Source organism: Periplaneta americana, chromosome 16 (genome assembly GCF_040183065.1).
Source record: "Periplaneta americana isolate PAMFEO1 chromosome 16, P.americana_PAMFEO1_priV1, whole genome shotgun sequence".
Taxonomy (NCBI): Eukaryota; Metazoa; Arthropoda; class Insecta; order Blattodea; family Blattidae; genus Periplaneta; species Periplaneta americana.
In genome coordinates this window covers 53,372,905-53,391,269 of record NC_091132.1, presented here as the reverse complement: position 1 = coordinate 53,391,269, position 18,365 = coordinate 53,372,905, and the positions used below count along the sequence as shown (strand labels likewise).

Genomic DNA, 18,365 nt, shown 5'->3' with positions numbered 1-18,365 from the left:
GAACTATTCAGGATTATCATTTCTTTAATTAGCTAGTATTGAGAAGTTAAAAATGTGTTGTGAATTCCATAGTTGCTTCATACAAATTTTTGTCCGATTTTTAAGTACAAAATTACATTTTCGTAAGCATTTATCACAACAATTATTACAAATCACGCAACTCTTGTAAATTCTTTAACACTGTACATTATTGTATGCATAATAATTTAACTGTAAGGAATCAAGCTTCTAAAGTCGTATGATTTGTAACAATTTTTGTTATAAGTGCGTAAGATTGATGTAATTTTTAGTTAAAAATTGAAAAACAAAATCTGTACAAATTTATGAAGAACACATTTTTGGCTTCAGAACACTAGCCAATTAAAGAAATGATACTTCTGAATAATTCATTCCCCTATTTCTAATATTTCTTTACCCTTAATACTAAAGAATAAAGGTATTTTACTAATAATTTCAAATTAGTGTTAATCTGGAAATGTTGAGCTTAGGAGACATGTTTATAGACATTTTTTGCTCAGAATGTCTTCGGAAATAAGATCCGTAAGTGGCGGTAAATCCTCGTGAATCACTCTGTGTTTGGTTAAGATTTTCTAACAATGTACATATTCTCCAATACAGCAAAAGGTTCTCTGACTAATTTATAAGTTGTGCTGTTCAAGTTTTTCTTCATTGTATTGTACAATGAGATAAAAGTAGTTCCTCTAAACGTTAATTAAAAACGTAATATTTATGTATAGACTATACTATGTTAAGATACTTGTAAAACTGTTTGTGTAGGTGTATATATATTTTCATTTGTGTTTTGTTTTCAGATGTCAAAACTACTTATGGATGGAAGTGTCATCCTCAGAACTATTCGGTCATTAAAGTTGGACACCATGCTGTAGACAGAATCGATTTGCATTCAAAGAATGTGTGTTTTACTGCTATGAGAACCTGGGATTTTGCCAACACCTTAGTAATGGCACAGTTGTTTTACGGTGAAGGTTTATATTGTTATGTATAACAACGTGCTGAAGCCACACGACTCGGCACTTGGCGAGGAAGATTCTTCTCAAGTGTGCATCTCTTCCATTTTGGTGGTCTGATCAACTTAACGTCACATGGTTGAGTGAGCAAGAAACTGACAAGCCAAAGGAAAAGCAATAGAGGTGCTGATAATATTAAAGGTTTTCAAGACAGGATATACAATACGAGAAAGTAGAAGAGAAATTCAATTACATACGAGACTGCAGGAGAGAAATTTGTGTGCAGTTACGGAGGTGCACTGACTTAAATATTTGCTCAAATATAATTTGTACCAAGAACATTTTACAATTTTTAAACAGTGAATGAGTGATACGCGATTAAATTTTGAAGCACGTTTTGTGAATTTATATTTTGTATAGAAAGGTAGTGAGAAAAAGTTCCTTTAGAACAATTTGTATAGTGAAATTTGAACGATCTGAGCAAACACACATCAAGAACTAAATACAGAAGCAGAATACCATATCTAATTACTAAAATATGTTTACATTTTTCTAATTTTCCCTAAACCAGATGAAAGTTTTAATGAACAAGTCATACATATTCAGAATTAAAATACGTCCAGTGATATTGAGTGTTGAGCTGTCCGATGTATTCAACAGAACTGCATTCTTACACAATTTTGTATCATCAGACTATAACAAAAAGGAAAATTCTAAGCTGTTGATCTCAGTAGAACACTAAGTCAAAGGAAATCTGTGGTGCGGATAGTTTCTTCATATATTGGAGGCTCGAGGGATCTTACATAGCAACTTGCATACCCCAGAGGTCAGCACGTCTTTACACTAGAGGCCAACTCGAAGACATCAGGTACAGAGAGAATCGACGCCTCGAGGAGCTGAGTGTATAGATGTGTGGGTTGTTCATCAGTTGCCTGATTGTCGTGTTCTGTACAAAACCTAGGTCTTCTTCTACACCTTTACCCCATGCTGTCAATAATACATAGGTCAATCATGTGTAAGTAGCTGTAAAAAGTTTTCCTTATTTATTTTATTCCACTTCCATTAATCTATCACTGACTTTAAAACACTTCTTTTCATCAGTTTATTCTAACGCTTTCTTCTATAGAGACAATAATCACATGTACACCATTTAAGCAGCATGATAATAGTACATTATGCAACGAGCCTATAACGGTAGTAATTAAGACGCGAGTATGTTTGTTTATGAAACAAGTGCAAGCGAGTTTCATAATTTTCATACGAGCGTCTTAATTACCATTATAGGCAAGTTTCATACGACTTTTTATGCTCGACCATATTTCTAACTTGAAATTATTCATAAGTATTCATGTTATGGTTATGTAAGTGAGGAGCGGAACTGACCTTCTAAATTGTGAGATGTGCGCAGACGCGAAATTATTGATTTTTTCCGAGGAACGAATGTTATTGACCTTGATAAAATCTAGAGAATAACATGACCATTAGTCTTGATATAACCTGGAAATTGATTTAGAATTGAAAAACGAGATGACAAATTGAATTTATTTGAATATTATTTACAATTAACGCTAATTATTATAGTAACAGAACATAACCTTCTGCGACAGTATTGGATTTTCAGCCTCCGTGACGTTTTGCTAGTTGTCTTTCGATTGCATATCCGAGAATAATCGATACTTGCGCATTTATAATGCTACAACGGTGATTTCTCATTGGCTGAACAACTGAACTATAATGAATAGGTGTACTTTAATGAGGTGTATTAAAGGGCTACTACCAGGTGTATAATTACTACATTTCGGCATGGTCGAGCATAAAGTACTTATTAAGTCTTTATTTCAATATGGAATTGGCGTACAGTAGAATCATATTTCGAGTTGTACATAATAAGCGCACCCTCTCTGGTTAGTAAGCACTGCAGAAATAGAATTGTGTGCATGACACTGCGGAGTTGTGGTATTATTATTTTTATCTTAAACTCGGCGCTGAAAGTTTGAAAATATATTGCGTCAGTCTTTCAATTGAACTTAAAAACGAGATACTCGGTGTATGCATAATTATACAGCTTGTAAGGGGTATAAGTATCATTATTTTAACGGATGATTATTCATATCATAAGGAAGAAAAAATTGTTTCTCAAATTTCTTTTATATAATTTAATAAACTTTATTGTACATAAATACATTATAGTTGGGAATAACAAGAACAGAGAAAGAAAAAACAAACATAAAATAAAATAACTTGACACTTGTTTATGGGTATTGCCCACTGGCAATCCCAAAAGTACTCTATAACCTCATATCACTATGACGTTTTCTTTTTAGTCTTCTATGTGTTGGATCTTGCGGTGGATTAGTGACAATGACTTGAAGTAGCGAATTCATGTGGTTTAGAAAGGACTTACACAGTCTCATGTAGATCTGTCTTAGGACCTCCAACACCTCAGGAATACAGAGATCATCGTGCAGGTTCTTGTTGCTGACATACCAAGGGCACCAGACATCAGCCTCAAATAGCGATTTTGCATGACCTGTATTCTTCTTATTTGTGATGCAGAAGTAGATCCCCAAATTGAACATCCATATTGCCACACAGGGCGCACAATTGAAATATAGATAAGTCTCTTGTAGTGTAGAGGCAATGGAGATCTGTCTTGAATAATGTGTTTTAACAGTAGATTCCGTGTCTAATTCTTTTAATAGCCGATATGTGGATATGCCAAGTAAGTTTGCTATCTAAGATTAATCCAAGATATCTGACAGATTGAACCATGGGTACTTCTGAACCACATAATGTTACAGGATAATTTACAGTGTTTCTCTTATAAGTAAATTTAACTAAATTTGATTTTTGAGGATTCATAATTACTCGCCAACATTTTTTTATAATTCGAATATTTAACTAATTATTAAAGTTCACAATATTAGACGTTTGGCAACGTTGCTGGTTGGGGAGGAGGGTGTTTACAAGTACACAGTATAGCTTAAGCGGGTACAGAATACCGGTACAAAACAGATGCTCTGTTCTACTGAAGGGGCGGACTATGACAATACTATTGTTTACATAAAACGAGCAGCAAATACAAACTTTCAATCTCATTAATAAAGTATTATGGTAAATTTCCATTTTATTTGACAATATTGTTGCATTTTTATTGTGCGTCTAAAAATGAACACAAAAAATGCTGCACAAAAAACGTTATATTCATTCATCGCACATCTGAAGCCGCGTGTGCAGAACTTACTCAAGGGCAGGTGCTACTCCATTTTTCATAAAACTTTTGATTCGAGCTTTATTATGGCATTGATGCATTTTTTAAAGGAAAGGGGACGGAAAGCTAGCATTGCAGCCTCTGGTGGGCTTGTTGTCCCTTACCGCTCCCATAGTGGGAATGATTTTTAAAGTCCACAAAGTCGCGCTTTTGTGGATAGTTTGACTTACTGTGTGATACCACCAATTGTTTCCAAACTGTAAATTTTAGATTTCCGATTAAATCCCACCAATTTGCCCTTCCGAAAGCAATTTCTCGTCAGGCTGACGCCACCTGTAAGCTACTGTAGTCAAATTACTGCATACAGTTAGAATGACGACGAATGTGGAAATGGAAAATGAAGGTGAAATAATGGAAGGGAAATTGGAGAATCCCGAGTAAAACACTTGTGAACTTCGACTTTGTCAATTAGAAATAAGAATCAGTCAGCACCTGGATTCGAACTCAATTCCCCAGTTATCGTAGGCCAGTGGTTTGCTAACTGGATTTTACCAAGACATTTAACCTTACAGTATCATGGACACTAGATTTTTTTGTATTTATATGCTTGTTATGGAGATCTAACAATTTTATCAATGTGAAGTTTCGACTTGGGCTCATTACGGGGAGTCTTCATTTTTACTTGTAAGAAATATTTAATATATATTTTATTGTAACCATTTTCTTTATTTTTATTCTCAAAGCTTATCGGGTTTACTTATTTTTGGAATTTTAGCTTTCATGAATCACAAGTTCTACTTTCATTTTTTTTTTTCAAAGTATTCATATTTTCCTTGAGGTTCAGTCGTTAAGAATACCAAAAAGTAATTGGGCACTGTTTTGCTCCTTTTAGAACCTCGTGGTACTACCTCTTGTTGCTATAACAGCAGCCACCCTGTCAGGCATGCTCTCCACTAGTTTGTGTAGGATATCCACTGGAATGCGTCGCCATTCCTCTTGCAACATGGCACTCAGTTGGACAATGGAAGTTGGCCGCATCTCCCGAGATCTCAATCGCCAGTCCAAGTCGTCCCAAAGGCGCTCAGTGGGATTGAGATCAGGACTCTGTGCAGGCCAGTCCAACCGGTGAACATTATTGTCTGCATACCACTGCATAGTAGCCGCCGAGGTTCCAAAGCGGCAAAAACAGTACCCAATTACTTTTTTGGTAGATAGTGTAATACTACTTTTGTAAAAAAGAAAAAAAAAAGACCTTAATGTACTTATCTTGTTATTGTCGTTTTAATATGTACAATGAATACACACGAGACATATTGAAAATTATGAGGTTTCTATGTTGTTTATTAGAAATGCTTGTTTTCCTAGTGTAGCAAACTGCAGTAGGTCTGTAACAAAGTAACCGTTGCAAGAAATCGGACTACACTAGAATATTGTCTTACTCAGTGCGTGGTACATAATTGTTTGGCTACTTTTGTACGAGAATCTTCCTATAAGACAATTAATTAGAGGAGAGTGCCTTAATCTAATTACTTAACGAGATGTACAAGGGGACACGAAGATTTATTGTTCCTTGTAATCCGGGACTGTAATACAATTTACTGCGGCAGGTTGATGTAGATTCTTGTAGCTAAACATAGAACTCCTCTCTTAGACTAATCATCAAGGTACTATGGCATATGTAAAGCTTAAGGAGGATAGCCTACTGAAAACTGATCAAAACCTGTGTACGTTTCTTTTTCTCTATCTCCTTAACGTTAAATTTTCTCTCTCATTTTTTATTTCTTTCTCCATTTCTTTTCCTTCCTTGTGTTTTTGTTTCTCTCTCTGTTGTATTTTTCTTTTTCTTCCATTTTCAAATATTTTCCTTCACTTCATATTTTGCAATTCTTCTCTTTATGTTTGTTCTTTCCTAATTTCCCATTTTCTCTTATTTTCTTCCTTTTTCATTTCCTTCCTCTTCCTCCACTTTATTCTCTCATCTCCTTCTTTTTGTTATTTTCTCTCCTGTGCGTTAATCTCTTTCTCCGTTACTTTTTCTTTCTCTATCTCCTATTCGTTTTTCACCAAATTCCTCCTCGCTTTTAATCTACCTCCTACTCGTTTTTCGCCTACCTCCTCGTTTTTCGCCTACCTCCTCGTTTTTCGCCTACCTCCTATCTGTTTTTAATCTACCTCCTACTCGTTTTTCGCCTACCTCCTATTCGTTTTTCACCTAGTTCCTCCTCGTTTTTAATCTACCTCCTACTCATTTTTCGCCTACCTCCTACTCGCGTTTCGCCTAGCTCCTACCCGCTTTTCACCTACTTCCTACTCGTTTTTAGCCTACCTCCTACTCGTTTTTCGCCTACCTCCTACTCGTTTTTTGCCTACCTCCTACCCGCTTTTCACTTACCTCCTACTCGTTTTTCACTTACCTCCTACTCGTTTTTCACTTACCTCCTACTCGTTTTTCGCCTACCTCCTACTCGTTTTTCTCCTACCTCCTACTCGTTTTTCGCCTACCTCCTACTCGTTTTTCGCATACTTCTTACTTACTTTCCACCTACCTCCTACTCGTTTTTCGTCTACCTCCTACTCGCTTTTCGCCGCCTACCTTCTACTCGCTTTTCATCTATTTCCTATTCGTTCTTCACCCTACTTTCTACTCATTGTTTATCCTAACTCAGACCCCTTTCCCGTACCTCCAATCCATTTTCTCCCTATCTCATACTAGTTCATTTCTGTAGCCCACTTTTTTTTTCCTACCTCCTACTCGATCTTTTCTCACGTTCTACTTCTTCTTCGTCTACTTTCTGCTGGAACTTTCCTTAGATCTCACTCGACCTTTTCATACCTCCCTATCTCTTATTTAATATCCTCTACTCGTCCTTTCCTTACCTCCTGCTTGTTCTTTCCCTACCTTCCAATCGTTCTTTCCCTTTCTCCTACTCGATCTTTATCTATTTCCTGTTTTTCCTTTTTATTTCTCCATCTTCTCGCTCAATTTTTTTCTGTTAGTTCGTTTCATTCCTTCTAATCTCTATTCTTTATTTACTTTAATTCTCCATTCGTTTGTTATTCTTCTCTCTTAATTCTTACTCCAGTTTTATTTCACTCATCTCCTTTCTTTAATACATTTTGTAAATTCTTGTGTTCTTCTCTTTCACTATTTTGTCTTCATTTTCTTTCGTTATATATTTCATTCTCTTTTATTCTTATTCTCCTCGTCTTACTTTCATTATTATTCTCCTCCAATTTCTTTTATTCTGTTTTGTTTTTACTTCCTTTATCGTATCTGATTCTCCTTTTCTTCCTTATATTTTTCTATTTTATTCTTTCTTCTTGTCTGTTTTTATTGTACTTTCTTTCCTGGATTTTTTAGATCCGCAGTAATAACCCTTTCAACTGGAATCTGCAAGGAACACGTTGGTTCTCTCTAGAACATAGCACAAGACACAAACGCCATTACATCACATTAACGACGCACAAACATGTCTAGGCAAAATTCTAACTTATAATCGAGACAGACCGAAAGATAAATTATGACTGTTGACCTCGAAAAGTTTAAGCTGTATTAACTGGAAATATGTAACTCCATATCAGCGCAGGAACACCGAAGACATTTCCTTTCCTCCTGGTGTAAGATGGAATTCCTTATTAGCGACGAAGGTAGCTAAGAGCTGTTAAGACCAGTGTTAATTGTAGCGTTAATAGGAATGGAGAAGCGAAGTTGCGCGAGCTGGTTTATATCTGCATTAATTCATTTGTAAGAGATGTTTATCCGCTTATATAGACTGACGAAGTGGAGCAGGAACTTTCGCTTCATTGCAGGCATTAGGATTATGAAAGCTACTTGCAAACTTAAGAAAATTCAGTTCGTCATTAAGGGGGATTTCGTATATCTGATTCTGAATCCCAGACGTTACGAAATGTGATGAAGTCTGGGAATTGAATGACACCTCTCAGTTTCTCGAAGTAGAGATCAGGGGTTGCCAACACGTCTTCATTTTAAATTAGGTCATTCTGTTCATTTATTCGTAATGACAGATATTACCTTAAAATTTGTAACTAAAGGTCAGTAAAAATTATTTTCAAAAGTTTTCTCCATTTATTTCTTATATTTATGATTTTGTTGACTGGTAAACTCAGTTTTTATTCGTCTATTATTTCTTTATTTGTAACATGATCAGTCATGGAAACTCCTTTACTGATTGTAAAAGTTTTATTTTAGAGTACTGGATACTACTTTTATCTTTTTATCTTATTACCTAGCATTCACTTCCTTACATATAAAAATGTAAGCATAGTTTATTATTAGTAATTTTTCGTACAAAGTCACGTTATGGATAGATGCTAAAAAAACATATTATTCCGAAATTTTAATTGGCAAACAACAAATATACAGAATGTTAAAAAAAAGCGTTAATTAATTTGAGAGGTGGTATTCATCAAAACAGAAACAAGAAGTCTCATAAACATGGGTATTAAAATTAATATTTTTCGACATATGAGTACTTGTTGATCTACATCATAGGAGATGTTCAATGTGATTTCCATTAAAAATAGCTTTCATTATTCTGGGAGGTGGTAGTATTAATCAAAACAAAAGACATTATAATAAACATTGGTTCTAAAAATAATATCTTCCGAGTTGTATTTGTTCATCATCATAAGAGTTGCTCAATGAGTTTTTCAGCAGTAATCTCAGTAGAGATTTTGATTTATCTAGAGAAAATCAAAACTCGAGTGGGATTTAAATGACTATTACACGATTAGAAGAAAGTACAATGAAGATTATAAGAAATAATGTACTCTAATACAATAAAATATTAATTGACCTACTAAAATTCTATTCCACTAATGTTAGCTTCACCAAAACGTTTGAACGGAGGCGCCATCTTCAGTTGACTGCCTATGCGGTAAGCAAATGACGATCGCAAAGTATGTTTTATAGTACCGTAAAGAATTTGCAATCTAAAATGTTGACAAAGAGACAAATGTTAGGGAGGTGATAAAAACAGAAGAAGGTATATAAAGATTAGAAGAAATAAAGTACTGCAATACAATAAAATATTAATTGACTTATTTAATGATAAAATACACATATTTTGTCAATAATACAGTGTTCTGAATTCAATAAAATACATTAAAGGTGATATTTTATAGTTATATGAACACTTTATAAGTTTATTAAAGATGTTAGTCAGACTTTCGAAGAATGCTTCTCCATCTTCAGTGACAAATTACATCGACAAAGTGGTTCAGATGTTCGAACTGTGTCCTTGCTTGGCTTAAAGAAGACTTTGTCGATGCAATTTGTCACTGAAGATGGAGAAGCATTCTCCGAAACATGTCTAACATCTTCAATAAACTTATAAAGTGTTCATATAACTGTAACATATCACCTTTAATGTATTTTATTAATCGACTTACTAAAATTCTATTTCACTAATGTTAGCTTCACCAAAACGTTTGAACGGAGCCACCACTTTCAGTTGACTATCTATGAGAGAAACAAATGACGACACAAAGCATGTTTTATAATAGCGTAAAGAATTTGCAATTTGAAATATTGGCATACCAAGAAACAAATGCTAGAAGTGATAAAATTGTAGCGATAAACAGTTATGATGAGTTGAAACACGTCCTTGCGTACAGTTTTATTGGTGCAAAGTAGTATGATGTAGTAAAGTGTAATAGTCATTAAAAAAAAGAACATTCATTATTCTGGAAGGTGGTAGTATTAATCAAAACAAGAAAGAATTACAATAAACAAGGGTCCTAATAGTAATATCTTCCGAGATATGAATACTTATTCATCAACATCGAATGTGATTTCCACTCCTTCTAACGCATAATTCTACTTACGTCTTAGAGAATCACACCTTATTAGACTTTTGTTTGCTGAATTTGTCATATGATACTGTAAACTCTATAAGAAAACAAGGAAAGAGCCAAAATTAGAAGGTACACTGTTCTTACAATACCAATTTTAAATCCTTTGTTTCGCACAAAATTTAATTTCAGGACCCATGATTATTAGGCTTGTTTCTTGTTTTGGTGGATACTACAACATCTCAGAATACTGAATGCTTTTTTCAGTGGAAATTACACTGAATATCTCCTACGATGTTTATTAAGTACTCATATTTCGGAAGGTATTAATTTTAGGACTCATGTTTATGTGGTTTTTTTCTTGTTTTGATGAATGCAACAATCTCTCAAAATATGTAATGCTTTTTTAACACCCTGTATACATTCACCCTCTAACATTTAATGAATCCGTATGCGCAATATGAGAAAGATGTAAGTTGATTTTCTCAGTTTCTGAAACTACTGGTAAAATGTAAGAAATTAAGGTTATACAGTATGTACTCGAACGACCACAAATGAAGAGTCCACTGCAAGAATGATGGATGTCACTTTCTTGCCGAAAATGAACCAAGACTGTCAATGCATAGCTTAAGATATATAGAATGTGCATACAGAGTTATATGGCATTAACACTGATAGTCATTGTCCAGTAATGATCGGAAAATCACAGTTAAGCTTTGAGCGCTAAGCATTTCAAACTTTCAATTGCTTCTCCTGCAAAATGTGTTCCAAATGACATCCATCATTCTTGCAGTGGACTCTTCAAATATTGTCAGAAAATGCAGGCTCTAAATTTCTAAAATATTATAAGAAAATGAACTAACAATTGGACAAAAATTACAAGGTACCACAATAAGACTTATTAGAACTTAATTATCTGATAAAAGTGTGAAAAAAGGGTTACTAATAATATTTTTCAAACCAGTTTTATCAAAGTATGAAAAAAAATCTGCTGTTACTTCATTTGGTAACCATAACATTGTTATGGTCTCTCTGATAACTTTAATATTTTTCCTGCATGTAATAAACACTTATTTCTGAAAAGTAGACTACTCTCAGACATGTAGATTTGTTTATTTTAATACAATTAATTTTTTATTTGTCCTATAAAATATATTAAAATTTACATAATGTTTTGTGACCTAATTTTTCAATTTTCAAAGAAACGGGCATAATTGTAGTCTACCTTTTGCATAAATGCATGTTAAATCAGTGTACAAAATTTCAGAATTCTATGTCTAATGGTTGTGGAGTTAGGAAATAATATGTGTGAAAATTTTCAAATTTTGGAAAATTTAATTGAATGTGAAAAGTGAATTCTAAAAAATATTATTAGTAACCTTTTTTATACTTTTATCAGATATTTAAGTTCTAATAAGTCTTCTTGTTGTAACTTGTAATTTTTGTCCAATTGTGAGTTCATTTCCTTATACAATTTTAGAAATTTAGAGCCTGCATTTTTTTATAATATTTGTGGTCGTTCATGTACATATAACCTTAATTATATTTGTTGATTTCAATTACAATTTGTAAACCTTTAATGCAACATCATATATTTGCACAATTAATTGTCACAGTTCCTGAATTAATTCATGGTAAGCCTACATCATAAAACCACCCGTTTACTTGTTTCATCTTTTCAATCCGGAATGAAAAAATCCAACATTAACTTTCGCCAAAGTTCCTGAATTTAAGATAAACAACATAAAAGCACACAATTATTTGTCTTCTAATAGAATGTCATAAACGCCTGCTTTGGCTTTGATTACAGTTCATGAATTCCGCTCTGAAGGCCCATTACACCAGAACCGTGCCATCAGCTATGCTACAGCATTTTCACAGAGTATGTACGCATTCTGCACGTACGGGTATCCCAGTCTATTGAGAAGCCTGAAAGCGCTGAACTTTGACATGAAAGAGAACCGCTACATTTACATCGGTAAATTTGTGTCGTGATAACCACTACGAAGTGCATTCATGCTCATGCCAGAGGCATTGAGCTGTAGTTAAACATATTCTCACCCTTGACATTTCGTATTAAGAATAGTGGTGCTTGCAGAAGTAGCTCTGAATGACTAATTATTAATAATAATAATAATAATAATAATAATAATAATAATAATAATAATAATAATCGAAGTTTGTAAGTTTAGTCCTTCATTTCAGATTAAACAGCACTCTACTCGAATTAAACTTTTAATATAGGGCCAAATATTCAGATAAAAAAACTTAATTTTTTTCCTAACTTTTCTAATAAGTCTGTGGCTAACAAGGTATAGGTACTGTAGGGAGCCTGTTGAGTTGACCCGTGATCAGGCGGTGACGTTCAGGGGCAAAACGGTTATTTCGTTTTAGCTGCAGGTAAACTGAAATGCTGCTATTGGTTACAGATAAACGCAGCATTGCTCCTTAATAGTACATTATGCAACGAGCCTATAATGGTAGTAATTAAGACGCGAGGATGTTTATGAAACGAGCGGAAGCGAGTTTCATAATTTTCATACGAGCGTCTTAATTACCATTATAGGCAAGTTTAATACGACTTTTTATGCTCGACCACATTTCTAACTTGAAATTATTCATAAGTATTCATGTTATTGTTATGTGAGTGCAATAGCCTACCTCATAAATTGTGAGATGTGCGCAGACGCGAAAGTATTGATTTTTTCCGGGAAACGAATGTAGATGACCTTGATATAATCTAGTGAGTAAGATAAACATTAGTCTTGATATAACCTTGAAATTGAATTCGACATTGATAAAACGAGGTGACAAATTGAATTTATTTGAATATTATTTACAATTAACGCTAATTATTATAGTAACAGAACATAACCTTCTGCGACAGTATTGGATTTCCAGCCTCCGTGACCTTTCCCTAGTTGTCTTTCGATTGCATATCCGAGAATATTCGAAAACCTGAACTTTAATGAATAGGTGTACTTTAATGACATACATTAAAGGACTGCTACCAGGTGTATAATTACTACATTTCGGCATGGTCGAGCATAAAAAAACATTCGCTAGTTGGAACAGTTTGATTTATTCCTGTAACTAAATAATGATACATTTTTGTACTATAAATTAGTATAATTCGATTGCCCGGAGAGAAAGTTGTCTTCATCCTTTCTGACGGAGAATTCGGAAGTAATGTTTTCAGGTATTATAGTCTCAATAACTTCTGCGATTGTGCTTCCCAGCTCAAGGTCATATATCTACAGTCTGGCCACATGTCGTTGGCTCATAAGAGTAAATGCATCTTATTACACCATTATTGCGGATGTGGATATACAGTAGAAATGAACAACGAGCGAGAAAACGAGACTAACAGCGCCCGAAAAGCCGAAAACCCGCACGACAATGTTGTATTACGTCGCGTCCTTGACGTAAAGACTGGTTGTGAGTCTTCCGAGACTGTATATTGATCATCTCCCGAAGTCCCGAAGTCAGTAGTTGTTTATACCTGACTGAAATTTTTCTACTTTGGCAACCGTTACATATGATAAACAATTAAGTAGCTCATTTGAAACATCATCTCTATCATTCAGTGTATAATAATCCGTTCTCCAGTCTTTATTTAATTACTAGGCCCTTATTAAAAGGCAAGAAATTTTCTTTTCATATGTTTAAGATCAAGTGTGCAATCTCAAGTAAAAAGATATTAATGTCATGTTTTATGTTTCTTAGAAATGCAAATTTATTTCAGAATTGTTTTTTTTTTCTATTTATATAACCATAGGTAATATCATGTCTATTTATATAACCATAGGTAATATCATGTCCCGCGCCGTGGCGTCGGGGTCTAAGGCATCTTGCCTAGGACTCGCGTTACGGAATGCGCGCTGGTTCGAGTCCTCATGGGGGAAGAAATTTTCTCATGAAATATCGGCCAGTGTATGGGACCGGTGCCCACCCAGCATCGTGATGCACTTGGGGAGCTACGATAGGTAGCAAAAATCCGGTTTAGCAAACTAGCTATAACGGCTGGGGGATCATCGTGCTAACCACACGATACATCCGTTCTGGTTAGATAATCGTTCACCTCTGCTTCGGCATGTGGGCGTGAGGTCAGCAGCCGGCTGGTCGGACTGGGCCCTTCAGGGCTGTAGCGCCATTGATTTACTTGGTAATATCATATCATAGAAACAGAACATTTTGATAACTAAGATACTGTTCTGTTTTGTCTTTTTGTCTCATTTAAACATTTATGTTATATATTTAAATTATGTATGTTATTCAAAGTTACCGAAATCTTTCCACGCCGATCAAATGCTATTTCGAGAACGACGAGCGAGACTCTAAGCGCCCGAGAATGACGAGCCGAGACTCGAGAGACAAATGCAGCGAACACAGCGAGCGAGAGCGGCAGTTAGTTTTGTTCATCTCTAATATACAACTACCTGGGGTTAGGCCTATTATTTATTTTAAAATATCTTGGGTATCTGTCCGTATGGAGAGATACTGTGCAATAGTAGGCACTATCTCGGTATGGGCACCGTGCTCAAGCTCTGAAGGATCATGGCTACAGCGTTTATGAGGAAGTTTCTGGTCTGGCCACAAATGGCAGTACTCGGAGCACAGATAAAATTTCGTTTAAACCAAACTCCAAAGTCGGAGTAATCTTGAACCCTATTGTCCGGTTTGAGTCTCATAGTGGCCAGCCTGAAGAGGCCAATTTTGAGAAAAAAATTATATATGACCCCACAATAGATTATTACAAAATAAAATACAATTTAAACAGTTTGACGGTAACGGGGTTGATGGTTGGAGTACGGCGAACCATTTCCAAATTTTTGCTAATTTCAAGACATCAATGATATTAGATAAAGCACCCATCTTTCGATTGGCCATTATCGCTATTAAAGATGGTCCCAGGCCGAAACTAGACAATTAAGATAACTTTAAATCTATTTCTATAACACGAGAAAATAATACATACCGTATATACCTTAGCCCATATTCCTTAGTGATATAGTGTTAAAATTATGTAATCAAGATGTATGTTAAATAAACCTTAAGATATATATTTATATTAAAATAAATAACTAAACGAGAAAGGACAACTAATAATGCAAACAAGAAATACAGTTATAAGTAATTACACAAAGGTTGTAATCAACTCTTCTATTAACATATACATCTTCATTACACAACTTTCAACACTATATCACTTCGGAATATGTATGATAAGACTTTCTTGTGTTAAATTTTAACGTACCTTGTTTACATGTTTACAAAAACATCTCAACACACAAACAACACAAACAAACAAATCCAACCATACAGGCGTATACAAACTCAAATGTAACACCTGCAAGAACTTCTACATAGGACAGACAGGCAGATAATTTCAAACACGTTACAAAGAACACATCACCGCCATAACAAAAATTACAAAACACCTCCACATATGCAGAACACATCACAAATGCAACCACACCTACAGAGACATCAACACAGACATGAAAATACTGCATATCCAACCAAAAAGTCAGAAACTCAACACACTAGAACAATATGAAATATACAGACACACGAAAACACACCCCAACGATATTCTCAACACACAACTCAATTTCAAAACACATACACTCTTTGACTCTACACTACGAACGCACCCTCACAGGAAACAAGAGGCGCCAAGACCAACAACGACCAGTTCTGAAGATGACCCATAAATAGGTCGAAACATGTAAACAAGGTATGTTAAAATTTAATACAAGAAAGTCTTATCATACATATTCTTCTATTAAATCGGTATAATGAAATAAAAATTTCGCTTTCTTGCCGAATAAAATCTACTTTTTAACGAAAATATTCTAATATAGGGTGCAAGTCGTTAGTAAGTAGGAACATATTTTATATTATAATAATATTGCAATTTTAGACTAACCACGTGGTCATAGATTATAGGCCTAATATGCCTACTATGATGCAGATATCTATGAATATGTGTTAGGTTTTTCATGCAGTTATTCCCTCACTCTCCCAATTCAGTTTTCTTCTATCGATCATAGCTCACTAGTCTTACAACATGGCTTCCCATACATGTCACATTTTGTCCTATAACGTACTTTATAAAATTTTAATGTTGTCCTTTTCCTATGCCTTTCTTTAAGCATTTCTTTTTCAAATGCAATGGACGTCCAGCTTTTTATTTTATTAAGGATACATTTCAGAACTACACGCAAAATATACGGAATTTACGGCATAAGTAGAGTTAAATAAACAAGCAAGTTTTTTTTTCTTTAGAAAATAACGTATTTCGATTTTACGAAATTTCACTAAAACGAAGTAATTTCAGAGGTCCGTAGAGTTTTATTACAGGCCTACTGGTATTTTACTATATCATTTGCAGTAATTTTAGACGTGGCTCTCTCTCGTACTAAATATTTAATTTCTAATAAGTGGTTGGAATAGCAATATGAAACTTCTAGCAATGTTGGGAATTAAATTCGATTTATCCTATATAAAAGCATTGTAATATTCAGAAATTATATTTATGTTGAATTATACTTATACGTCACACTACTTCACTATCGCAGGAAATTGAAGGTCTCTATATATTATGTTTCCCCATATCCTTAAAGTAATTTGTATGTATTTCCATGTTGCTTTTATTAGACCTCGGATTTTAGGTTAAGTGCCTATTTTTTCCCGTGGGGATAAACTAAAATTAGTTAAATATCTCCACTTTTATATAAAATATGAACGTTTAAAAACTGTTTTGTGGTGACTAAATGCCTATTTTATTCATTGACACCTATTTTTAAGGTTTTAGAGCCTAAAGTTGCCTATTTCTGTTTGGTACGTGTATATTTTTAAAATTTCATATAGCAGTGAAAGAGAAAGTTTTGAATGTCTTGGGGTGGGTATGGTTGAAATATCCTGTAATAGTTTGGTTGTAAGAATGAAGAACTTCCTGGAAGGTGTGTTTTTGTTGAGCATTTGACCAGACAATAGGAATGTGATGAATCGGGGGGTTGTAGTTCTCCCTAAAGAAATCAGCATGGCAAATATTTAATAATATTATAGATATATTATTATAGGTATACACCGAAGGAGAAAGGTTCGATCCGGTGCTGTGGATTGAATTCGGCGTAGCTTAGTGGTCAGAGCGCTTGGTACGTAGAACCAAGAACCCGGGTTCGATCCCCGGCGCCGGAGCGAATTTTTCTCCTAAAATATTAAGTTAAATATTTAATAGATTTAGATGTGCATCCATTGCTTCTCGGTATCATTGGGAAGACATTTTTTCGCTTATAAAATAGTTCTGCCTAAGAAAAGGAAAGATACACAATAGAAAATGAGAGGAAAACGATGTTACGTATTGCAATACCAATTATGAATAATGTGTTAATTGTAAATTCATTAGTAAATTAATTAATTTATTTGTAATGTGGGTACTTATGTATTAGCAGCCTTAGAGCAATGACGTCGATGAATTTATTAAAAATTACGTACAGGTATTCATAATTAAACACTAAAAAAAGAATAAAGTTTCTAACCGCAATATTGTTTACATAGTCTAGAATATACAGTCACGAAGCTCGAGTTGTGAGGGTGCTAGGAACAATAGACTGTTCCGGTACTATTTCGCATTGTCTGTAATGAGGCGATATTAGCTATCCTAGTGGTTAGGAAATATGTATGGATGCATAATTACTACGTATTGAGCTTCGTATTGTGTTTTTTACTCTTTGTCACTGTATACCGCAGTCCTTAATACTCACTAATTAACTGCATTTCTATAGTTACTGTACTTGTGTGGATAGAAATTACATTTTAGCTGCTTGAAATGTATATTTTTAGATGCCTATATCTATGTTTTTAGAGCCTATTTTGATAAATTGAGGCCTTATTTTAAGTATCTAAAAATCCGAGTTCTACTTACTATATTATAAAACAAAATTTTCTTTTTACATTGCATGATGGCGCATGATAGCATAAAGACAGAGCTCTGTGCTTCTCAACTCGGCACTAGAAAGTCGTAGTGTGGTCAGAATCACACTCTGACCGCCTTCAACCGCCGGGAATGGCCTGACATTGAATTTGATTGGAGACTGAGTGCATCCCGGAGACGTTCTGGAAGTTTTGGAGACGAAAAAAATCCCGTCTCTCGGGACCTTTCAGTGCATAACCAGTTGAACTATGAAATAAGCTACTCGGGAGCCTTTTTACATTGTAGAAAATTGAAATCTCAGCAAACGTAATATCCGTACATCTCACTTGGTACGAAATGGTCAAACCTATTGTCAGTAATTGGCTTAGAGTATGAGTTGCAGAGTATCCAGTTCTGTTAACTTTTCCAGAAATATCAGTTATAACGTTTG

General features: G+C 34.5%; 1 protein-coding gene and 1 non-coding gene across 4 annotated transcripts in view; both read left to right on the top strand.

Annotated features, from left to right (window-relative positions):
• Positions 1-18,365, top strand: part of SLO2 (slowpoke 2) — a 1,063,914-nt gene that overhangs the window by 223,309 nt on the left and 822,240 nt on the right. For all 3 annotated transcript variants that reach the window (XM_069849155.1, XM_069849157.1, XM_069849156.1), the window contains exon 2: positions 813-1,836. The gene's annotated coding sequence lies outside the window, so the exon portion shown is untranslated. The remainder of the gene's footprint in view (positions 1-812; positions 1,837-18,365) is intronic.
• Positions 17,127-17,199, top strand: TRNAT-CGU (transfer RNA threonine (anticodon CGU)). Its single transcript has one exon. It is a non-coding gene; the product is annotated as a tRNA-Thr (tRNA).